General features: G+C 40.5%; 1 protein-coding gene across 1 annotated transcript in view; it reads right to left on the bottom strand.

The window, feature by feature from the left end:
• Positions 1 to 2,089: 2,089 nt before the first annotated feature.
• The window catches only part of SUPT3H (SPT3 homolog, SAGA and STAGA complex component), a 560,284-nt gene continuing 536,446 nt past the window's right edge, over positions 2,090 to 25,927 (bottom strand). The window contains exon 13 of the mRNA XM_045071047.1: positions 2,090 to 2,381. The gene's annotated coding sequence lies outside the window, so the exon portion shown is untranslated. The remainder of the gene's footprint in view (positions 2,382 to 25,927) is intronic.

Raw genomic sequence — 25,927 nt, forward strand, 5'->3', positions numbered from 1 at the left:
CCTGAGAAGGTGTTTGGCACGGGGGCTTAGTGCTGCGTTAGCACAATCTGTGGGCATTCTCGGCTAATTGGAGAACAGCAACAAACAGAAGGGGCTTGGGAGCTCCCAGGAACGTCTCGTCTTTGGTTACTGGAAATGGTTTATTTATCAAGTGTCAGCTTTTTTGTACGTTTTGTTTGTTTTTTAGAAACACCCCACCCCACCCCTACCACCACCAAGAATGCTGCAAATAAGCAAAGGGGTCTCACCCCCTCGTCCTGCCCACACCATCGCTTTGCTATCAGGAAATCTGGGAGTGGTGAGTGAGAGGATAAGAATTCTTCTTTCAGACCTGCCAAGTCTCATCATTCTTGAGCAAACCTTGAAGAGACTTTTTTTTTTTTCCTTTTATAAGGGGACACCCTTTCACTCAGCTGTTAAAAACAGAAGACAGAGCAATTCCCATAGACACCCCACCCATTCCGGTCTTATGGGCAGTCGGGCCGGCGGCAGGTAGTGTGTGTGTGAGGCCAAGGGCAGTGTCTAGAGTGACCTCTAAGTGCCTTGCAACCTCTTCTCTTCACCCCAGACCTGGCCTGCCCTGCTGTGTCTTGAGCATATAGTACCTAGTGAAGAGGATAGGCTGTCAAGAGAACAGGAACATGCCAGGGAGGAAGTGGGGGGAGGCTGGCTTGAGGAAGACTGTCCTCTCCAGGCCCAGGAGCTGCTGTGCCACAGTCTGTGTCCAAACCCTCAGAATCCCGACCTGCTACAATCCTTCTGTGGGACCAGGGGGAGGTGACACCCCAGCAGGCACTGAGCTGCCACCAAGTTGTTCCAGAACCAGGAGCTCCGGGTCAAGTTTCTTATTAAAACTCCAAGGCCAGTGATTGCATTTTAAATGGTTTTCAGCACACTTGAGGAGTGTGGGAGGTCACCGGCTTATTCTATAAAAACTGGAAGAGGGCCAGTGTCTTGGGAAAGAAGTCAACAAGCCTTAGATGTCAAGAAGACATCCAGAAAAGGGAGAGAAGGGATTCAGGGTGCAAGCAGCAGGTCTGAGGTTGGGATATGCAGCCAGATTGGGATATGCAGCCAGAAGTTGAAGCATGACAGCAGAAAATAGACAAAAGGGCTAAGATGGCTCTTAGCTGGAAGACCCAGATTTAGCAAGAAATCAGAGAATTTGAGTGAGCAAGAGTATTAGAATCAGTCTTTAATGAAGTGTCCAAGAGTGGTGTGTAGAGTACAGTATCTTTCCGGGATTATTTGGCCTGGGGTTTCCAACACTGTGCTAAGGGGACACAGAGACCAGGACCTTGGGGTCAGGCTTGATTTGGAACAATGAGCCTCACCCCCAACTCACTACATGTCCACACATTTCTTCCCACACTGTGCAGGAAACTACTTGTATAAATGCATGCCACCAGGCCAAAGGGGATCTTCTGAGTGGAATATTGGAAATGGCTCTGAACTTGCCAGCCGAAAACCTAGATTCTAGTCCTCTGCTGCCACTTACTAGCTCCAGGCAAGGAACTGAACCTGCAAGAGCCTCTGCGTTATGTAAAACAAACAAACAAACAAAAAACCTGAAAGAGATTTAGCATTATAAAGACCTACATTTAGAATCAAGAAAAGCTATTTACAAATCTTTGGTCGATTGATTGCACAAAATATGCATAATATGTCACTCTTCCCTGTCCACACCAAAGTCACTTTGTAGTTAAAGAAATAGAACTCCCTGTCCACACCAAAGTCACTTTGTAGTTAAAGAAATAGAACTCCTCCCGCCCCCCAACCCTTTGAATCTGGGCAGGTCTTGTGATTTGTTATGGCCAGTAGAAAATGGCAGAAGTGACATGGTACCGGTTCTGAGCCTAGGACTCAAGAGATCTGGTGTGCTTCCTCTCTCTCAGAGATTCCTGCCAACTTTCTATGATCAGCCTAAGGTTGGAGGGCGAGACCATGGAGAAGAGGTCTCAACCATGGCCATCCTACATCAGATGTAGTCACTTGACTCCCAAGTGCCCAGCCAAGAAGAACACAGCTGCTTACCAACCCACAGCAAACCAGAGATGCATGAGGGAGTCAGCCAAGAGTAGACAACCTCTGGACTCATCAACAAAGTGCTTTACTGGGTTAAGCTGAGTTTGGGAGTGTTTGTTATGTGACAGTAGCTAGTAGATACAGAACTTGGAGATGACTTAGCCAAAAATTAATTGGTTGGAACTAATGATCAAGGGTAAGCTCAATATCTCAGTCAATGGCAGGGGCACATGCAACTGGTCACCGAGAAGAGCAATATGGTGGCCAGCCCTGAGGGGCTCTTCTCCAGGCCACACTCTTGGGCGGGAAGATGGAATGTCACATCAAATGGTGTCTTGTTCAGATCTTAGGTGAGTCTGTAATATAAGAATAATATATTAGTGTGTGAGAGGCAGTCTCCAAAAGGAAAACCAATATTTATTTGAGGTTTATAAAAACATTATTGTAACAAATGAATTCTTTCTGTGGAATCTGTTAAACTAATATGCAGCATCATAAATTAATAGTGTGAAGTCAGAATCCCCATTCGTGATTTATAGATTTACCAAATTAACCTGCCAAATTAATATCCTTCTTGCAAAGACAAAGGGTGGGTTCAAATGCCATGTGTCATTTCTAGTGCAGCCCTTGCTGGGAGGCACCTGGGACTTCGGTGGGGGCTGAAGGGCAGAAAAAAGGAATCAACAGATGCCTGGTGCTGGTGTTAGCAAAGCTGAAAGGAGGGTAGGGCTGTCTCCACAGGAGATGGGCACTAGTCCAAATCACCATCCAAACAGAGCTCTGGGCTGGGGTATCTGTGCACAAGTCTGAGCTGCTGGAGGGCCCTACCAGGAGCCTCTCTGCAGAGGAAACAATCAGGAGGTTGGCTCCAGGGTACTTCTTCCACCACGCTGAAGATGGATCTCAATCAGAGGGTGAAGAGGGTGGAAACAAGAGTGTCCTGGGGAGAGGGAGTAAGGATTGATAGAATGGTTCTTGTATCATCTCAGTGAAATAGAAGGGATCCCTGGAAGCCAAGGCAAAAATGCAGAGTCCTTTAGCACTGGTGAGAATGGGTGTCATGTGCTGGCTTGGTTGGGCCTGGGTCAAGGACTGGACTAGTTCCTTTGGAAGCCTCTGGAAATCATGGATGGCCAGTGGAGAGGATCTGAGGCATCAAATCCTTCTCTGTGAATGCTGGACATCACTGGGTCATTGATGGTAGAAAAGCTTTCTCCAAAGGACTTGTGGAAGGAAGTGGAACACAAGTGGGTCTGTGCCCAAGAATCAGAATCCTCTCCCCCCATGAAGATCTAGTGCACCAGAAGTGGGGAAGAATGGATGTAGGGGGAGAAGGGGGCTGAGGCCTGTGAGGGACCGTGCCTCAAGTTTGTGGGCCCATCTTGGAAAGTGGCCCCTGGACCTTATAGGGCTCAAGGCTTCTTTCTTCTCTAGGCCCCAGTGATCCCATGGTTTTATGGCAGATTGAGAGAACAGCTAGGCCAACAAACTAGTCTCGAATCTAAATAGAACCAGTTCTCTCTGTAGAGACGATTCGGCAGGCTTTAGGCTGAATGACAATGAAAACAGCCTCCTCCTGAAGCTACGGGTGATCCTGGAACTTTGAGAGGTTTCAGACTTGCTGTCTGGGACAAAGTAACTTCTTCTGTAGCACTTTGTCCCTAGAAATGATGACACCATTACTACTGATGGCTGACCCAGCCAACATGTAAGCAGCAGAACTCTGCCTCCTCTGTATGTTGTGGCCTCATTCCTCCAGGTCCAGTTCCGGGGCTCCTGCGAGCATTCACAGAAACTTGATACAAACCAGAAAAACGTATCCTGTCCGGGTACAAGAAGTGCCTCCTCCAGGTAAAGAAATGAGAAATAATGTTCCCTCTGAGTGAAGGGACCTCGCTCTTGGCCGACACAGCTGCTGTACCAGGACACAAGGCTTGGCAAGTGAAGCCTGAGCTGGAAGCACGTGCCCCCATGAACCCCCTGACCTGGTACCCCATTCAGCCCACTTGCTGCCCAGAACCAAACTTCCTGACACCTTGTTCCGCTAGGTCTAGTGCCCCCTTGGGTCTGGAGAGGTAGGAGTCAAATGTTGAGTAGGGCAAGGAAGTCTGGGGAGAGGCGGGGGTGTGAGTGAGGACAGAAGGAAAGGCCACCTTCAAAGACTCACATTCTCCTGCCCTGCCAGACTTCTGTGAATTTCTTGCCACTTGCTAATTAAGTGACCCAGGGAATTCAGGTGAGTTAGAGGGAACTCCTGTCTTGCTCCAACAGCTGGAACAAGGTGGTTATTTTCTATCACACAAATGCAGGTAATGAACAGAGAAAGAGCCAGCAGGCAGATCAAGTTCCATAAAACAACAACAGTAACAAAACAGCAACACAACAACAACAAACCCCCACGTGCAAATAATGCACCCTTCCATGATGCAGGCTCGCAGAGATGACAAACCAAGTGTGTGAGACGGGTCCCACGCAGGGACGTATGTGGTCCTGTAGCTCTAGACCCTGCCGGCAAATGCGGGATTCTATAATTCCTTGCTTCTCAGCACCAATGACATCACCACTCCATAAGAGAGGGAATCACAGCCACATTTCGAAGAATCATTCAGTTTTCTCATTAGGAATCTATAGGATCTCCTCCCCAACCCCCCGCCCAGCAACAGCCTTGCCAAAACAATGTTAAAAATAGGCCCGGTAAGACTTTTCACATTTGTAGGCAGTCATGAATGTTTAACAGTGTATATGTCCAGCAGACGCACATAACTTTAGAATTAGGCACTGAATTATATAGGACATATATTTGCCAAAAGGATTAAGAAAAATGAAGCAAAGAACAAACCTTGGGTTTGGTTTACTGAGGGGAAGCAAAACCCGTACTCAACTTCATTTTCTCGAAGGAGGGTGTTTGTTCAATATGTAGGCTATTTGGGGGTAAAATATATGTGAATAAAAGTCAAAAGAAGTTAAATCTGGATATTTTGACTTCATCAGCTCATATGGTCAATTCTTCAAATTCAAGGGCTTCAGTGCTGGCTCTCAAGGTATACAATTATTTCCGAGACAGACAGCACCCTATGCTTGTCTGGGCCTGCACTGCTTAGGAAAGGACACAGTTTGGGTTCAGCCGGAAGGGGTTAGGGTCAGAGGGTCTCTCTGCTGCGAAAACATACTCAGTTTGACAGCCTGAAATGTTAAGCAAGATAAGGCATACAGAAAATGAGACGCTACCTAAAAAGAGGTAATGGAGTAAAATATAATTATAATGATTATAAAAGTAAGTACCACGCATGAGTAACTTTATTTGGGGAGTGACCTGAGTGAGTTCTAAATAAATCACTGGCTCCCAGAGAGGAAGGGCTGCAAAACTGGCCCAGTCCCCCTGTAACGAGTCCTTCCGCAGCTGAACCGACTCAGCATTTTGGAAGTATATCAAATGTGCCTCCAAGCGTTTAAGGAAGGAGGAGGATGTCTCCTGAGGTCTCAGCTCTACTTTTTGTTAGTAGTTAAAACCGATCAACAGATGATAAGGAATCGATGGTTTTATAAATACAGCTTTTAGGTGTAACCATCATAACTTTCGGACTGGGCTGGGCTAGGACTTCTCCATCTCCAGCAGTATATCTACAAATGGATGTTTTCTTGCTTTTTGGTCAATCATGGGGTCAATCCTCTTCTGCCCCGAGGCCCCCAAAATTATTTTGACCAAAATGTTTAAGTCAGGGGTTTCATGTAGACACAGCTTAAATGAGTCATTAAGAATTTTATTGGTTAAAGTAGGCATATTTTTTCCCTAGTAGACATAATGACATAACAGTAATAAAAATGTAATATTCAAGTAATTGCTGTAATGTAATTATAGTTTGGTCATAAAGTAAGATTAGGGGTCTGGGATGGCTGTTTTGTGGGTATTTTAATGTCTGAAAGCAGTCTCGGAGGTGCTGCTCCCGTCCCCCTGGAATGCAAGAACCTTCCATCACATAACCAGGTGGCCACGAGCCCAGCTGGACCAGCATTATCTAGGCGGCCTGCTTCCCCCGGCTGCCCTCTCTGGACTCCAGCATCCCGCCTGCTGCAGATCCCTAACCATCACTGTAACTGAAAACAGTGTTCTGTTTTCCCAGAGACCACAAAAGGGGAAATAAAGAGGTCCAGACTCCTCACTAGGGGAGCAGATGGAGGTCAGGTGCCATCCGGGAATAGGCCGCTCTCTGCCCCCACAGCCTGGTAGCTCCCAGTCTCCCTCTGCTCCCAGGGCTTGGAGTTCTGCTTCTGTCCATCTACACTGTGCCGGCTGCAGAACTAGCCTCTTTTCGCTTTTGGAGGGGAGAACGAGTTCCAGATTGAGTCTAAACAGAAAGAGCTGAATTGGGCATTTACCCAAAGTATGTTTTATCAAAGGATTTGTCATCATTGGACATATTCTTTGAACAGTTATAAATTAATTTCTGTCTGTGTTTCTTATTTAATGGCATGGCCTGATGACAGAATTAAGGCAAAAGAAGCCCTTAACCATTTGCGAACCAAAACAATACAACCATATTTTCTTTTCTTTTTTTTTTTTTTTTAAGATTTACTCATTACTCATTACATTTACTCTCTCTCTAAAATTATTAGAGAGAGGAAGAGAGAGTGAACATGAGCAGGGGGAGGGGCAGAGGGAGAGGGTGAGAGAGAGAATTCTCAAGCAGGCTCCGTGCTAAGCAGGAGGCCTGTGGAGCTCACTCAATCCCAGGATCCTGACATCACAACCTGATAGGGAATCAAGAGTTGGATGCCCAACCGACTGAGCCATCCTGGTGCTCCAATAAAAACACATTTTATTTTAATATATTTTTAAAAACATTATTTATATATTTACTTAAAAGCAAGAGAGAGAGAGAGAGAAAGGAGCAGGGAGAAGGGACAGAGGGAAAAGCAGACTCCCTGCTGAGTGGGGAGCATGATGTGGGGCTTGATCCCAGGACCCCGGGATTATGACCTGAGCCAAAGACAGACCTTACCTGACTGAGCCACCCATGTGCCCCTAAAAACACATTTTAATTAACAGTATCTGCAATTGGGCAGAAATCTAAGAGGAAACCAGCCCCTCATTCCCAGTAATATGGATACATCACACACCATGTCAGTTACAGTCTGGGCAAATTGTTAAGCTACTTAGACTTTTCTTCCTCTTGGCAAATACCGGTCTCTAAGCCCCTGATACCTTTCGATGTCTGCTGAACTGTGGTTCAGTCACACAGAGGGAATGTAGAATGTTTTACAAACCGATCTTCTTGTTGGTATCTGTGACTTTAAATATTCGCTGTCTCCTAATGCCCTCTTTTATGCACTTTTACACATCTTGAGTCTGTGGTCTGGATTTCCACAATGGTGAGTGCTGAGTGGAGGCCTCAGGAAGGCAGGAGAGTCAGCTGTGCTGAGCCCGAGGGCGGCAGGGCCGGATGGACAAGTTCCTCTTCAGCTCCTCCCACTGAAGTCAAGGGAAAACAAAGTGTGGGGTCTGACTGATCCAGGAGGGGTGTTGGCTTTTACTTGGCATCCACACCCTTACTGCTTGAGAAATGTTATTTTTTCCTTCAGCTTCTATCTCATTAATCTTGTGTTAAGAGTGGTCTAACCCTATTAGTTGGGCAGCCTGCTTCTGCTCCAATTAGCATAGATTTCCATAAGTGTTGAGAGGAGAAGGGGATGGAAGAGGCAGAATTTCTAAACTATTGACCCGGAGGGACTTGTAAGAAGGTGTGTCTGACATGAGCATAACACAACCGAAAAAGCCCGAGTAAATGGTAAATTATGGTTGGCTCTGATGATTTGTGCGAAGCAGAATAAACTATGATGGAAACATAAAATATTTCTAAGCTTACACTTTAGTCACTCAATACACATATAACTCAATTTTCTTCCTTAAGAAATAGATATTTCGAGCACAGAGACTTTCCAGAGGAAATCCGCTTATTTGCTATCTTTGTGTTCACTCGCGTCACATGTTCCAAGCTTAAAGTTGAAAATGTTTTGATTTTCCCTAGTGAAAGGGACTGTGTGAAGCCCCCACTTAAATATAAATCCCACGATTATATTATCCCTACCATTACATTAAGTGACTTTCCTCTCTACACCCAGTTTGAAGGGGTAATGTCAGAACAAGCCTTCAATAACCAAACTCATTGTTCAAGTATTGACGGGCCAGTCGCCTAGCCAGAAAATGCAGAAGTCATCCAAGGGAGCTTATTTTGGGGATCAGGTTTGTCCCACCTACCATAGGTGAAACCAGGAGGTAAACAGGAAGTGCTGAGTGGGCTTGGTTTACTCCTACAGGCACGGAGAGAAATAAAATCAGTGTTTACCAAATGGAAAAGCACAAAGTTGGTACAGAGAGCAATGCTATTTTCATGCTTCTAAAAAGGTATTACAAATAACACAAAGTTTCAAACCTATAATTAAAAACTATTTTAAAAAAGCTTTGATTAAATTCCCTTCAAAAATAGACCTCTTAGGCTAAAGCCTATTTCTTAAAGGGTCTGCCTCCCATCTATGCTGCTTTCCCCTAATCCATACTCTATAAATGTCCCTCTTAAATAACAGACTTCAATGGAAAAAGCATGTCTTAGAGTCATCTAGCAGAAGTCCAGAGCTCCTGGGGCATTTGGGTGGCTCAGTTCGGTAAAGCATCCAACTCTCGGTTTTGGCTCAGGCCATGATCTCAGGGTTGTGAGATCGAGCCCCATGTCAGTCTCTGAGCGGGGCATGGAGACTGCTTGAGATTTTCTCCCTCTGTCACAGCTTGTGCTCTCTTTTTCTCAAAATAAATAAAATCTTAAAAAAAAAAAAAGGTCAATGCTCCCAACTAATTAAGGAATCCAAGGCCCCAAAGTGAATTTATCAAATACCATGTAGCAAGAGGTAGAGCCACTTAGAAGCAGGAAGAATTTAGGATCCAGGCAAAAGTTAGAGATAGACTGAATTTCTTAGTGCCAGACCTAAGGACACAAACCTTGTGGGAAATGGGCTAAATGCATTGTTGGTGTTATTTTGACCAGAAGCTGAAAGGCTGGTCCTATGGGTCCAAACAGGGGAGACACCGCTCCCCCGCCCCAAGACCCTCTCAGAATCTCTGGACAAGACCCTTTCTTCTTTTGTGTTAATAGCCTCAACGGAAAACCAAAAGGGGATTTGCAGTTCTAATGTTGTGAATCTAAGAAAAGAAAAGGACTGAAAAAGGTGACGATCCAGGGAAATAAAGAATAAACGAATGGAAATGAAGATAGATTATTTTGGGCAAGAGTAAGTAATAATATTTAAAAACCCGGTAGGGTTGTCTGAGGTCGGTTAAACTTTAATAACCCAGATTTCAGACCAACGTCAACACTCAAACCAAGAATAGCCGAAGAAAAGAATGGGCAAAGTGCAAGATCAGGCAATTCAAAAAAAGAACATGTAGACATGGCCAATAAACACATAAAAAATGTTTGGTCTCAATGGTATTCACACATGCAGGGGAAAAAACCCCCTTCAACAATCAGACTTTCCCTGTCTTTAAACCGCTAAAGGCTAAAAAGGGTAATGACACCCAGTGTTGGTGAAGGCACAGAGAAATTGATTGGTGAGCACCACCAATGAGAGTGCAATCTGGCAAAACTGAATGGAGGGACTTTTGGACACGTGTCAAGTTTTTAACATGAATACCCTCGATGCAGCAGTGCCGATTCTGGAAATTTACCTTAGAGGAAATTTCCACGACCGGTTTAGTGGATTGCTGATGGGCACAAATTCTTTGCTGCTCCTCTCAGCAAGAGGGAGAGGGTATTTCCTTTCCCCTTTCATCTGGACTGGCCCTGTGGCTAGCTTTGGGTGCCAAATATAGCAGAGGTGGTATTGTGGGACTTCTGAGCCTTGCCTTAAGAGGTCTGGTGGTTTCTATTTGATCTCTGTTAAATGCCAGTTGCCTTTGAAGTTCAATTACCCTGAAAACTACCATGTTGTGAGGAAGCCAAAGCTCGTCACAAGGGAAAGGAGAGATCACTGAGGCTCAAAATCTCCAAATCTACCAGCAAAGCCTTTTTGATCCTTCTGGTCCAGCTCAGTCGCCTCCAGACAATGCCATGTGCAGTAGTAGGACCACCTAGTGAAGGCCTACATGAACCCTTGGTCCCTCAAATCATGAAAAGTAATAATCACTGCTGTTTTAAGCCACTGAGTTTTGGGGTAGTTCATTGCGCAGCAAAAGAGCACTGAAACAGAAATAGGAAGGATCACCCCATCAGGCAAAGCATTCCAGCTTAAGTGTCTATTGATGAGAGCAACAGGAATGGAGATTGGCCAGCGGAAGAAGGAAGTCATAAATACCAGGTACGACTACTGGACCATTAGAAGTGTTTCTTTCTTGCTTTAGTATAATACAAGGATGCCTGGGCGGCTCAGTTAGCTGAGCGTCTGACTCTTGATTTCAGCTCAAGTCATGATCTCAGGGCCATGAGATGGAGCCCTGTTCATGGAAGCCTGCTTAAAATTCTCTGTCTTCTGGGATGCATCTGCGGCTGGGTTCATTAAGTGTCTGCCTTCAGCTCAGGTCATGGATTCCAGGGTCCTGGGATTGAGTCCCACATTGAGCTCCTTGCTCAGTGGGGAGCCTGCTTCTCTCTCTGCCTGCTGCTTTCCCTGCTTGTGCTCTCTCTCGCTTACAAATAAATAAATAAATAAAATCTTAAAAAAAAAAAAAAAAGATTCTCTCTCCCTCTGCCCCTCCCTCTGTCTCTCTCAAAGCAAAAAAACAGAAAACAAAACAAAACAAAACCAAACAAAAAAACCAAAAATCTTTTGTATAAATACAGCATATTTGCTTAGGTATTAAAGACCTCTTTTTCTTTATCTCCACCCCGTGCTCACCTTCCCATTCCCCTGTTAGCTAACATAAGAGGTATTAATAGTGGTTAGTCATGGATCTTTGTATTTAAGTTACAGGATATCAAAGGGAATTATAATTTAGAGAAAAGAACATTGCCCCCAAATGAATAAATCTTCATATTCTATTTTTTAAAATAAAGTTTTATTTTAGAATAATTTTACATTTATGGAAAAATAGCAACGACAATACAAAGTTCCCACATATGGGCCTACCTCATTTGATTGCATTTCGTTTTATTGAGATTTGCAGATATTGCAGATTTTACAAATTGCTGGTTTGTGGCAACTTTTTATCGAGGAAGTCTACCCACGCTACTTTTCCAACAGCATATGCTCACTTATCATATATCTCCATGTCACATTTTGGCAATTCTTGCAATATTTCAAGCTTTTTCATTATTATTATATTGGTGATGGTGATATGTGATCACTGATCTTTGATGTTACTATTGTAATTGTTTTGGGACATCATGAACCCTATTCATATAAGATGACAAACTTAATCTGTAAAGGTTGCGTGTGTTCTGATGTTGAACACTCCACTGAGCAGCTGTTCCCCCATCTGTCTCCTTTTCCTTGGGTCTTCCTGTTCCTTGGGACACAGTGATACTGAAATTAGGCCACTAAATTCTATGATGGCCTCAGAGTGTTCAAGTGAAAGGGAGGAGTTGCATGGTCAACTTCAAGTCAAAAGTTAGAAATGATACACTTAGTGAGGAAGACCTGTTCAAAGCCCAGATTGGTAGAAAGCTATAACTCTTGTCCAACCAGTTAGCCAAGTTGTGAATACAAAGAAAAAGTTCATGAAGGAAATTCAGTGCTGCTCCAGCGAACACAAGCTTGGTAAAAAAATGAAAGAGCCATACTGCCGAGATGGAGCAAGTCTGAGTGGTCTGGATAGAAGATCAAACCAGTCACAACATTCCCTTAAGCCAAAGCTTGATCCAGAGCAAGGCCATAACTCTCCTCAATTCTGTGAAGGCTGAGAGAGGAGGGGAAGCTGCAGAAGAAAAATCTGAAGCTAGCAGAGGTAGGTTCATGAAATCTAAGGAAAGAAGTCATCTCCATAACATCAAAGTGCAAGGGTTAAGCAGCCAGTGCTGGTGTAAGAGCTGCAGCATGTTCTCCTGAAGATCTAGCTAAGATCATCCAAGATGGCAGCTACAGTAAACAACAGATTTTCTGTGTAAACAAAACAGTCTTCTGTTGGAAGATGCCATCTAGTACTTTAACAGACAGAGAGAAGAGTCAGTGCGTGGTTTCAAGGCTTCTGAGGACAGGCTGACTCTCTTATTAGGGGCTAATACAGCTGGTGACCTTAAGTTGAAGCCAATGATCATCTACCATTCTGAAAATTCTAGGACCCTTCAGAAATGCTAAATCTACTCACCTGTGTTCTCTAAATGGAATAAAGCCTGGATGACAGCACATCTGTTTACAACATGGTTTACCGAATATTTTGAGCCCACTGCTGCAACTTACTTCTCAGAGAAAAACATTCCTTTCAAAATAGTACTGCTCATTAACAATGCACCCAGGAGTTCTGATGGAGACGTACAAGATTAATGTTGTTCTCATGACTGCTAACACAACATCCATTCTGCAGCCCATTGATCAAGGAGCAATTAAGACTTTCAAATCTTATTATCTAAGAAACACATTTCATAAGGCTAGAGCTGCCACAGACAGTGATTCCTCTGATGGATCTGGGCAAAGTAAATGGAAACCATTCTCAAAAAATTCACCCTTCTAGAGGCCATTAAGAACATTCATGATTCATGGTTAGAGGTCAGAATATCAACATTAACAGGAGTTTGGAAGAAGTACTTGTGGAGGACTTTGAAGGGATCAAGACTTGAGTGGAGGAAATAATAGCAGATGTGATAGAAACAGCAAGAGAACTAGAATCAGAAGTGGAGCCTGAAGATGGGACTGCATTGTTGTGATCTCATGAAAAACTTTGCTGAGGAGTTGTTTCTTACGGATGAACAAAGAAGGTGGTTTCTTGAGATGGAATCTACACCTGGTGAAGATGCTGTGAACACTGTTGAAATGACACAAAGGATTTAGAATATTACATAAACTTAGTTGATAAAGCAGTGACAGGTTTTGGAGGGACTCACTCCAATTTTGAAAGAAGTTCTACTGTGGGTAAAATGCCATCAAACAACATCACCTGCTCCAGAGAAAGCATTCATGACAGGAAGGGTCACTCAATGTGGCAAACCTTATTGTCATCTTCTTTTAAGAAACTGCCACAGCCACCCCAGCCCTCAGCCAGCACCGCCCTGATCAGTCAGTGGCCATCAACATGGAGTCTAGACCCCCCACCAGCAAAAATACAGCTACTCACTGAAAGCTCAGATGATAATTAGAATTTTTTTTAGTAATAAAGTATTTTTAAGTTAATGTATGTATATTGCTTTTTAGACAAAACATGATTATACATTTAGTAGACTAAAGAATAGTACACACATAACTTTTATATGCACTGTGAAACCAAAGAAATCATTCAACTTGCTTCATTGTGATAATTCACTTTATTGTGGTGGCCTGGAACACAACCCATAGTATCTCTGAAGAATGCCATATTCCACAGGGAGTTTCTCCTATTATTATTTTACATTGGCATTGTATATTTATCAGAATGAATGAATGAACCAGTTTTGATACATTACCATTCACCAATGCCCATACTTCATTCAAAGTTCCTTCGTTTTTACTTAATGTCCTTTTCTCTATCAGAATTGCATCTAGGAAACCATAAGTATATGTCGCGTCTTCTTAGATTCCTCTTGGCTCTGATAATTCCTCAGGCTTTCCTTGTTTTTGATGGCCTTGACAGTTTGGAGGAATACTAGTCAGGTCTTTTGTAGAATGCCTGTCAACTGAGAGTCATTTGATGCTTTTCTCATAATTAGATTGAGCTCCTGGGTTTTGGGGAGGAAGCCCACAAAGGTTAGCATGCAGCATGTTACGTGGAAGTATTTTGCTGTTTTTATTTGGAGGATTTTAAAAATATGGTTAAAAGCGATATGTATGGGTGCCAAATTGACAAAGCGTAGACTGTGGTCACCAGTACGACGTCAACTTGGTGAAACAGAAACCCTTTTTCCAGAATCCCTTTCCCTCTATGGTTCTGAGTTAGAATTGGACAAAAAAGAAACTTATGCAAGATTTGGAATATGGAAGTGAAGCAGTTTCTAACCTTTGAAGTTTCTTGTGGTCGGATACAGTTAGAGATGCAGAAGTACTGATAGCTCTAGCATGTTCTCCCTTTCCTCCATTCTGGATGCAGCTCTTCTTGACTGTTGACCAACGTAGCTCCAAAGTTCCTACCAGACACTTAGTGGTGAACCAACAGGGGTGGTAGTTATACAGAAGCCTGGCTTCCTCCACACCTTCCCAGAAGACATCACTCTGCAGCCACTTTTGGCAGGTGGTTGTGCTTTGCTTCCCCAATTCAGGGGTTGGTGACTTTTTCTCTGATCCTCCAACTTCCTTCCTAGGCTTATATTTTCCCAGCTCCTTCCACAACTATGTCATATCTGATTCCTATAATAAAATCTTTACCCCATAATGTACATTAGTTCTCATTCTGTGACTGAACTCAGACGGATACATCAAGCTATGGGAAACTAATCCTTGACCTGAGAACAATTATAAAAGCTAGCAAAAAATTAGAAAACAATTGTGTAAGAGTCTTATATGCTACCATTACAAACTGCCACAAAGTTAGTGGCTTAAACAACACAAATGTATTCTGTTGCAGTTCTCCAGGTCAGAAGTCTGGTATGGGCCTCACAGATTAAAATCAAGGTGTTAGGATGCCTGAGTGGTACTGTCGGTTGGGCGACTGATTCTTGGTTTTGGCTCAGGTCGTGATCTCAGGGTCATGGGATTGGGCCCTGCACTGTGCTCCGTGCTCAGAGTGGGGTCTGCTTAAGCCTCTCTCTGCCCCTCCCCATCCCCCACCCTCTCTTCCTCTCTCTCTAAAATAAATAAATCTTTAAAAGAATGACATCAAGATGTTGGAAGGCTGTGCTCTTTTCTGGAGGTTGTAGGAGAGAAGCAGTTTCCTGCTCATTCAGTTTGGTGGGAGTATTCAATTCCTGGGCTGTAGGACTGAGGTGCCAGTTTTCCTGCTGACTATAAACAAAGAGGCGTTTCCCAGACTACCACCTGTCCTGGCTCACAGCAGCCTTACTTCATCTTCAAAGCCAGCCATGTCAAGTCTTTGTCATGTCTCACCCACTTTTCTGCCTCCCTCTTCTGTTTCTATTTTTATTTATTTTTCAAAAGATTGATTTATTTCAAAGAGAGACAGAGAGAGAGAGAGAGTATTAGTGGTAGGGGCAGAGGGAGAGAGGGAGAGAGATCCCAAGCAGACTCCCTGCTGAGCGTGGAGCCCTACCTGGGGCTTGATCTTACCACCCTGAGATCATGAACTAAGCCGAAACCAAGCATTGGACCCTCAACCAACTGCACCACCCAGGTACCTCTCTCATCTGTTTTTAAAAGCTCATGTGATTAGTTTGGGCCTACCTGGATAATATATGATAAATTTTCTATGTTAAAATCTGTTGATTAGAAACCTTAATTCTATCTCCAACTTTAATTCGCTTTTGTTACGTAATATAATGCATTCATAGGTTCTGGGGATTTGGGTCTGGATACCTTTGACAGGCCACACTCTATTTGTGGCATCAGAAAAAGATCAAACTCACCAGGATTTAAAAGGATGTGAAATTTCCCCCTCTCAGGACATTTGCCACTTAAATGTGAGAGGAAAAAGAGCCATGGAGGAAGCAAAGGTTTAGGGCTTTTCATAGTTTCATTGAGCCAGAGGATGGAACATGAGGCTGCCAATAGCCGAGGGACCAAGATCTCAGAGAAGAGGAAACTCAGAGAAGTAAACCTATAATTCTACATGAAGTTTCTCCTTGAAATACATGTTAACCCCAAAGTTGCATGTGGGTAGGTTGAGAGCAGGAGCTGGGAGGCTAAGGAGGTAAGCAGAAATTTCATCCATCCTGTGGGTGACTGGAGCCAGAAGCTGATTTCAGAGCTTACCGTGGTTGAAGGGCTTGGCAAACAACACAAAACTTTAGCTGAGGCCCTAGAGATACTTTCCATGAATAGGGGCAAAGCAGACATAGATCAACCTTGATTTGACTACACCCCCTTCTATCTATCAGAAATGAAATCCTTTTGGGAAGAAATCATCATCCAGAGCTTCTGTACTTTTTCATATACAACGTCTGCCACTCAATAAAAAAATCCTAGTCATAGCAGAGGATACAGAACTAAATGACTGAAAACCAAGAGGAAAAAAATGCAGACAACAGAAGTAGATCCACAAACAACCCAAACATGGGTATAATGAGAAAGGGATTTGAACTTTTTCTTTTCTTTTCAAGAATCAAACGGTGATTATATAACTAAAAAATAATAAAGAACTAAAGTTGAAAATTCAATACATGGGCTTATCATCTCCATGACTTATTTATTTTATAACTACAACTCTATACTCCTTAATGCCCTTTATCTGTTTTATTCATTTCCCCATCTACTTCCCTCCTGGCAAACACCAGTTTTGTTCCTTGTATTTAAGAGTTTTTGTTTGTTTAACAGAATTTCAGATGCAGCAAAAGAGAAGGTTAATAGAGATAAAATGGATCAGGAAGCATCCAAATTGAAGCACAGATAAAATAACATGGGAAGTACAAAAAGACCATAGGAGACATATTGTATATCATGTAAAGTCTGACATACATGTAATTAAATTCCTAGAAGACAAGAAGAAATATCTGAAGAAAAGTCACTGGGAATGTTAAAAAATTGATGAAAGATATCAAACCACAGATTCAAGAAATTATACAAACTCCAAAAAAGATACTTACAAGAAAACTACACGTAAGCTAGTCATACTGCAAGGGCTGAAAAATAAAACAAAATCTCAAAAGTACTAGAGAAAAATAAAATAAAATCTCAAAAGTATCCAGAGAAAAAGTTCAAATTACTTTCACAGGGGGCAACAAAAATGCTGACAATGAAAATGACAGAAGCCAAAGACAAAGGAAAAATTATATGTACAGAAAATAATGTACATTTTATAATGGTAAAACTTTGGGAACATAAATACATCCAACAATAAGATACAATTAATTAATAGTAAATCAGCCATAGTATGAAATATTCAGAAGTAAAATAATTGGTATAGGAAAGCATTATAACAGGCTACAAAGAAGTATGTACTATATGAATGTAATTTGTGAGTGGGTATAATAAAATGTCAAGAATGTTTAATCTCAATGTTAAAGGGCTGTAGATAATTCTCCTTGTATTCTTTATGCTTTCCTGAGTCTTTAAGATTTTTGTTTGTTTGCAAAATGTGTATTCTTTAGGTAATTAAAGAGAATTATAATGAACAAATTAAAGAGTTAAAATGGTAAAAATAAGTTAAAATCAAGGAACACAAATTAGTAAGTTAAACAGTTATGATGAGGACAAGACTGTAAATTTAAATGCAAGCATATCAATAATTAAATGTAAGCAGTCTGAACACCTCAGTGAAATGGTAAAGATTATAAAACTGGGTGAAAGACCAACTTAATTATAGACTGTCAATGAGAAAGACACTTTAAATATAGAGAAATAGATAAGTTAAAAGTAAGAGAATGTTAGAATATACTCCATATAAACACTAATACAGTGAAGTAAATTTACTAATATCAGACCTAGTACAGTTTGGAAGATGAAAAATTGCTAGGGATAAAGTGGACATTATTTGATGCTAAAGGAAACAATTAATCAAGACATGTCATTCCAAACTGTACATGCAACTAAAAACAGAACTTTAGCATATAGTGAACTAAAACTAAGAAGACTTAAAAAAGAAATAGACAAAGCCTCAACATTCCTTTCTCAGTCATTGATTTTTTAAAAAGCAAAAAGCCAGAGAAAGTGGACACTATCAATCAACTTGACCTAATTGACATTTATAGAACACCCAACAACAGCCAATACGTTTTCAAGTGCATATGTACATATTCTGGGCCATAAAACAAACACAAACTAAAAGAACTGTAATCATATAAAGTATGTTCTTCATTATAAAATTAAACTAAAATTTAAAAACAGAAAGATACCTGAAATATTCTCAAAAATTTGAAAACTAAAGAACACATTTCTAAATAAGCCACAGGTCAAAGACACAAACAGAAAGGAAATTAGGAAATATTCTGAGTTGGATGAAAATGAAAACAAAACACATCAAAGCTTCTGAGATACAGCTAAAGCAGTGCTTAGGGGGAAGCACATAGCATCAAAATGTTTATAGAAAAGAAAGATCTCAAATGAAAAAAAAAAAAGAAGAGTGAATTAAATTCAAAGCAGCAGAGGGAAGAAAATAAAAGCAAGATAAAAGCAGACTGATATTGAGAACAGGAAAAAAAAGGGAATAATCAATGAAACCAAAGGCTGTTTTGAAAAATAAGTACAATGAATAACTCTATTCAGATTGGTTGAGAAAGGAAGGAGAAACAAATTGCCAATATCAGGAGTTAAAAATAGAAGCATCACTACAGATTCCATAGGTTTATAAAGAATAAGGGAATTTCATAAATAACTTTTTGCCAATAAATTTGTTAAGTTAGTGGAAAGACAAATAACCTGGAAAGATATAACTACCAAAGTTTACATTTATTTATTTATCTTTTCTTGTAATGTCTTTTTTTCTGGTTGTTAGATCAGATGATGCTGTCCTCATAAAATGAGTAGGGAATTACTTTACTTTTTTATTTTCTGGAAAAGTTTCTGTAGAATTAGTATTATTTTCTTTTCCTTTCTTTCTTTCTTTCTTTTTTTTTTTTTTTTTAAGTTCAGAGGAACTCACCAGTGAGGCTACTGGGAACTGAAGTTTTCTTTGTAGGAAAGTCTTCAGCTATGAGTAATCTTATATGTAAAGCTATTGGGATTATCCTTTTCTTTTTGAAAAATTTTGGTAGTTTATGTCTTTCCAGGTTATTTGTCTTTCCTCTAACTTATTTTATATCCTATACTTTTTATCCTACAATATTGGTGATCTCACTTATTATCTATAATGGGTTGTTGTTTTGTACTGTATATTCTTTGGAGCTTTCTACATAGATAATCATGTTATTTACAAACAAAGTTTTACTTCTTTCTAATCTGTATGCTTTTTATTTCTTCTTGTCTTACTGCAGTGACTAGGATCTTAGGTACAGTGTTGTGTACAAGTGGTAAAAATATCCTTGCCTTTTTCCTGATTTTATGGGGGAAACATTCAGTTTTTCACAATTAATATAATGCCAACCTCTGGGAAAAACTTGGGCAGTTTCCTTTCTTTTTTCCTGATTTTATGGGTATTCAGTCTTTCACCCTTAAAACATCTGTAAGATTTTCTTAGATATTCTTTATCACATTGAGGGAAACTTCTTTCTCTGTTCCTAGTTTGCTGAGCTTAGTGAGCGGATTTTGAATTTTGTATTATTTTTCTACATCCTTGGATATCTTACAGTTTTTCTTTTTACAATGGTACATTACATGGATTGATTTTTCAATTTATTCATTTCATTCATTCATTTTAATTCATTACTAATGAACTTTTCAATTCATTACTACGACGAATGCCACTTGGTCTTGATGTATTAATCATTACAGGAAAATTCCAGATCAATCTCTTTCATGAACACAGATACAAAAATACTTAACCAAATACCATGAAATCAAGTCCAGCAAGATTACTGGACTTGATTTCATGGTATTTGGTTAAGTATTTTTGTATCTGTGTTCATATATATATATCTTTTTCTTTTTCATATATAGAAACAGATTTTATTGGTATATACTGGCAATGAACCAGAAATTAAAATTTAAAAAAAATCTTAAACGATCAAACATGAAAATCCACAAATAAATCTAACAAAATATATACTAGATCTATATTCTTAAAATTACAAAACACTGATGAGGGAAACTACAAAAGAACTAAGTAAATGAAGAGCTATACCATATGCGCTGATTAGAAGGCTTAACACCACTGTCAATTTCCCCCAAACTGAGTTATAGATTCAAAGGAGTTCCAATCAAAATCTCAGCACATGAGGGCACCTGGATGGCTCAGTTGGTTGAGCGTCTGACTCTTGATTTTGGCTTGGGTCATGATCTCAGAAACACGAGATCAAGCCCTGTGTAGGGCTCACGTGCTGGGCATGGGCCTGCTTAAGATTCTCTCTCTCCTCCTCTCTCTTTGCCCCTTCTCCCCTTAAAAAAAAAAAAAAAATCCCAGTAAATGTTTTGTAGAACTATTGAAAAGCAAAGAACCTAGCATTAAAAAGAAAAAAAAAAGGTTTGAAAAAGAAAAAGCTGAAGGATTCATAAGGCCTGATTTCATGATTTAGGAATAAAGACAGTTGGGTACCGGCCTAAGGATAAGCATACACATCAATGGAACAAAAGAGAATCCAAAATAGACTCATGTACATATGGTTTTAGATAAATATGTCAAGATAAATAAATGAAGAAAGGACAAATCTTTTCACCAAATAGTTTCGGAACAATCAGACATCCTTATAGAAAAAGGAAAAAGAAAGAACTTCAACCCTCACTTTGCATCATATACAAAAATAAACTCAAAATGAATCGAACACCTAAATGTAAAAGTCAAAATTTAAAATATGAAGATTAAAACATAGGAGAAATCCTTTGTTGGTCTTAAATCAGGATTAGATAAGACAAAAAGTATAAGCCATAAAAGAATAAAAACCCAAAATTGGACCCCTTCAAAATAAAAAAATTCAGCTCTTCCAAATATACCTTAAGTCAAGCCCCAGACTCAGAGAAAATACGTGGAAAACATATTTCTGTATAAAGACTATAAAAAGAAGTCTTTTATATTTTAATAAGAGAAAACAACTAATTTTTTTAAGTTGACCAAAGATTTGAACACTTCAATAAAGAAAAGCTACAGATGGTAAATGAACATGAAAAATGCTTAGTATCATTAGTCAACAGAGAAAAGCAAAGTAAAAGCACAGTGAGATATTATTACTTATTAGAATGGCTAAAATCAAATCAAAACAAACAACAGAATGAATCATATTCAAATACTGGCAAAGTTATGGAGTAACTAGAAATCTCACATTTCTGGAGGGCGGGCCCATAGGTTCAGATGCTTTGGAAAACACTTTCTTAGAAAATTAAATATTTACTTTCCATATGACCCAGTTATCCCACACCTAGGTATTTACCTAATAGAAATGAACATGTAAGTCCACAAAAAGCTCTGTCTATCCATGTTCATAGCAGATTTATTCTCAATAGCCAGAAATCCATCCATGTTCATAGCAGATTTATTCTCAATAGCCAGAAATTGGAAACAATAATAATGTCCACTCAGTTACACAGATAAGCAAACTGTGGGCATCCACAATGGAATATTACTGAGCAATAAAAGGAAGTGAACTACTGATACACGATGACATGGGTGAATCTCAAAAGCATTATGCTAAGTGAGAGAAGTTAGACACAAAAAACCCTTAAATCCAAACTTGTTTAGAACTATTTAAATTTATTTGCTATTATGGAAAAGATAAAAAAAAAAAAAAAGAAGTCAGATCAGCGGTTGCCAGGAGTGGTGGGTGCGGAACGATTACGAAGGAACATGAGAAAACTTTTTGGCATTAATGCATCTTGATTGTGTTGGCAGTTATATGACTGTGTTTATTTGTCAAAAGTCATTGACTTGTACTGTATATCTAAAAAGGGGTTATTACTGTATGTAAATGATACTACATTCAACTAATTTTTTAAAAAAGAAATATATTCTATGTGTCCTGTCTAAAAAAACTCTGTGACTCTATGAGGTCATAAATAAATACACCAAAACCATTTGCTAACCTGGAGTTTTGGGAAAAAGAAAATTTGAATAAGTAGTGAAATAAATATATCAAAAAGTTTTACAAGATATTAAATGAAAACCTAACTATGTCATAACTCAACTCTTGCTTGTGGTGGCCAAACTTCTCGTTCCATTGAAAATGCACTGGGATTTGGAAGTCCTAAAATGTAAAGACCTTTTTTAGAAAGTTGTGCTGACGAATACAGCTGAGGAGGTTCAGAGGACTTGGGAAAGTCAGGGGGAAGGAGGGGAGAAAAGGACAGGCCAGGCCAGAAGTGAGAAGGAACAGTGCAAGGCTGGAAGGCAATCCCATGGGTATGGCGTTGCAAGACTTTGCAGAATTAAAGACTGAACGATGATTTGTCCATCTAGGAAAGCATTGACTGGCATGTAGTAGATACTGGGCCTGGTCTAAGTGCTGGAGGCAATGGCAGCAGAGACAATCTGTTCTAGAAGGAGGAGGGAATGAACAAACCACGTGAATATATGAAATGGTAAGCAGGTGTTAGGGTGACAAAAGGAGGCAGGGAACAGGGGTATGGGGTGCTAGGGCAGAGGTTGGGGTTTCAGTATGTGAAAGGGTGGGCAGAGAAGGCGTATGGGAAAGTGGTATCTGACAAAAGACCTGAAGAAGGGGAGGGAGCCGTGAGGAGAGGTCTAAAAGTGGATGCTTTCCCACACTGAGGCCTCATGGCCCTACTTGGCTCACATCCGCCTACTTTGCTGAGATCTGTTTCGCTTCCATAACAAGGATATAAAAAGATACCATTTAATGCAATCACTGGTTAGGATAATTTACAAAAATGATTTATGGAATACATATAATCTTCATTTCACCTGAACAGGAAACATTTGAAATCTAACTAAAATAAAACACGCCTCAATTTCTTTTTAAGCGCTACTACCCCTCTTTGAGACCTGTCTCTCTTTTAACATTCATTATACACGATTCTGGAAAAGCTGAATGGCACAGTTAAGTATTAATAAATTTCTGAGTATTATTAACTGGGAAAAGGGGTTGGGAAAAACCAGGAGGAAATAGCCTATCCATATGAAAACAATAATCACATAGTATTTATTGTCTGGGATTGAAATGTTTCAAATACGCAAAGCAATAAAATGTCAGGAAAAGCGAAACTTCCTAATGTTAAAAAGATCATAAATTTTCCCCAAAATAAGACATACTAAAAAAAAAGTTCAGGTGATACTTTATGTCACAGGAAAAATACACACTTAAATCTAAGTTACAGCAGCTCAAAATCTTCAGAAGGCCCAATCCATTCACCACGGGATGGAAGAGCCCGACGAAAGTTACCGTGAGAGCACAGAAAGCAACAGCTTTTTTTTTTTTTTTGAGCTTGAGAATCACTTTTTAACACAAAGAAATTCACGGACCCACACATTCTATAACTTGTACTTTTGTTAACTCTTGAATGAAAAATCATATGTCATGTCAAAAAGCTACCAGGATTTCAGGATCCCTTTTAAATGAATCGAATTTTAGAAAACACATGAGCACATATGTATATATTTAAACCTAGAGTGGCACCTACATGGGCAAAACATGTTTATTTAATCTACAGGTAATTTAATGTAGGTGGCCTCCTAGGCCCCTTTCAAGAATTGCACTCTCTTTCAAGAATTGCACTCTCGCACAGGTCCCTGGCTCACTGCTTGGGAATTACAGACTTCATGTTGATTTTTCAACTTTCAAGGGTGCTATTTTTTTTCTTTTTTTTACATGATGGAATGACTGAAGGACTGACTGACTGAATGAATGAATAACAGAGACAAAAACCCCAGATTTTTTCATTGTAAGCTACTCTTGGGTGATAAACTGTTGCTTCCAATTCACAAAAATCTCATTATTTTCAAGCTAAATAGATCTTCATATTTGCTTTATGTTCAGTGGACATATTACTGCTGTTACCTTTAGGGAAATGTGATTGTAGAATGGCTCGCTGTCTTTAAATAAACCAGCAGGAGAACTGGCACATTTTCAAAGATGTTGCTATATGTAAAAATAGCAAGTATGTCTCTAACTCCTTCCCAGGTTTGTACAGATGCAGATGGAACAAAAACGTTCCTAGGTTTAGTAGTACAACTGTGAGTGAGGCAACCTCTCTTTCTGAGGTCACTAACCCCTTCCAATAAGACTGAAGTGACAGTGACCTACTCATACAGGCTCCAAGAAGCCCCATGCCCAGAGGGCTCTGGTTTCTCTGAGACACTGCATTTGTCTTTAAGAAAAAAGCTGTGATCATCTACAGTTCATGAGATTTGAGCCAAACATGCATCAATACTAGATTAAACACATTTAACCAAACAAAAAAAAAAAAATTCTGTGCTTATGTTTAAATGAATAATTTTGTTTCCACCAACCAACCAACACATGTTTACTGAATACCTAATATGTGCATGTGGGGATTTCAAGGGGGTACATGCTCAAGACTTTGCCCTCAAGAAATTCTTAATCTGGCGCAGGCTACGAGACACACAGAGAGACAATTAGCGACACCAAACAGGAAGTATAAAGAACAAGAGGGCCATAATTAGCTCAGAGGAAGCAGAAGGTAGCATGCATGGAGGCAACCTTTACGGGAAAGAGCTGGGGAAGGAGGCCACCATGAAAACCTAGGAGAGGGGAGGCAGATTTATTTTTCATGTTGGGAACAGCATGTCCTACATACCGCGGGGGAAACAGCTTTTTTCGGAAACGAGCGTCAGCTAAGGGACGGCTTGCTTGTCCTTTAGGCTTGGTGCTGCATGGTAGACCATGGTAGAGTACCCCAACCCTCATGTCTGGTGTCATCTGGGCCCCCCTCCCTGGAACACAGGATGTTGACACCATGCTGATCTTTCCTGTGTTGCTGCATAACTAACAAACTGCCTAAGTCCGTCTGTGCTCACTGTCTCTTCTCAGGTCAGATCTATGGAAGTGTGGCCAGCCAACCCACCAGCCACACACTCCCCACTGCTTAGGGACACCTTGGCTAAGTGACAAGAAGTGGCCAATGTGCTGGCTGGTGAACTAACTTCTTGAAGTGGTCTGAATGAAGTGAAGAAGTCAATCCATGCCATTCAGAAAACAACGCTGCAGGTAGGCTGGTCCGTTCCTAGCTGGGAATCCTAAGGGACCTAAGTCAGCAAGTAACTTGAACTGAGGCAGAGGAGACCTGGGGTTGAATTAGGGAAGCTGCTGACTACATATCATGCTCAGCAAGTTTCTTTCCACTTTCTTCTCTCTCCCTGTCTGCCATTCCCCCCAAGCACACACACAGAAATCCCTGGCCAGGAGAAAGAATGACTATGTCATCATTTACAAGCAAACAACTAAAAAGGGCATTTTTACAAAGTTTCAGGGGTTGTCATATGTACCTCTGTATCTGCCACTGCAAACACAAAGTACACAAGATGGGGATTATTTTATAACAGGACAAGCATACATGAAAGCATAAAACAGTAGCATAAGTAGTTAGAGCTTTCTGGAGAAATTTGATCTTCATAAAGGAGGCTTTATAAACATGAATCTTGGATCTTTGAGGAAGATTTTCTTATAATTTGTATAGGGATTCTGAGTATGTGCATTGATCATATGTATTTATCTTTAGATTTAAAACATTATAGAGGACTTGGCATCATTCAACGTAACTATAGTCTATGGCACGTGATATGATATCCCATTATATACCTAGTACTTGGCCTTAGAGAAAGAATATTCAGTTAAAATGAAATTTTCTTGTAACCAGTTTTCTGGCACTGAGAAGTGCTTCTAGGTTCAGAGCAACAATTCTCTTTAATACATTATTGGAAACCTATACTCGAGCATGCTCCATGCGGTGGAACAGTGGCGAAGGATATGGGCTTGGGGGTCAATGCGTTGGGTACAAATGCCAGCTCCACTGGCTTCCCCTCTGCTACCTGTGGGCAATGGAGGGTGGGGTGGGGGGTAACAGTGCGCATCCTGTGAAGGGGTTGTGAGTATCTAATGGAACAATTCGGACAAAGTATGTGGTACACTGGATGGCACATGGAGTGCTGTAATTATTATGTCAAACTTATTCTTAAAACGCTGGT

The sequence above is a fragment of the Mustela putorius genome, unplaced genomic scaffold (assembly GCF_011764305.1).
Source record: "Mustela putorius furo isolate JIRA1106 unplaced genomic scaffold, ASM1176430v1.1 tig00003983_pilon_pilon_pilon, whole genome shotgun sequence".
In the NCBI taxonomy this organism is placed as follows: Eukaryota; Metazoa; Chordata; class Mammalia; order Carnivora; family Mustelidae; genus Mustela; species Mustela putorius.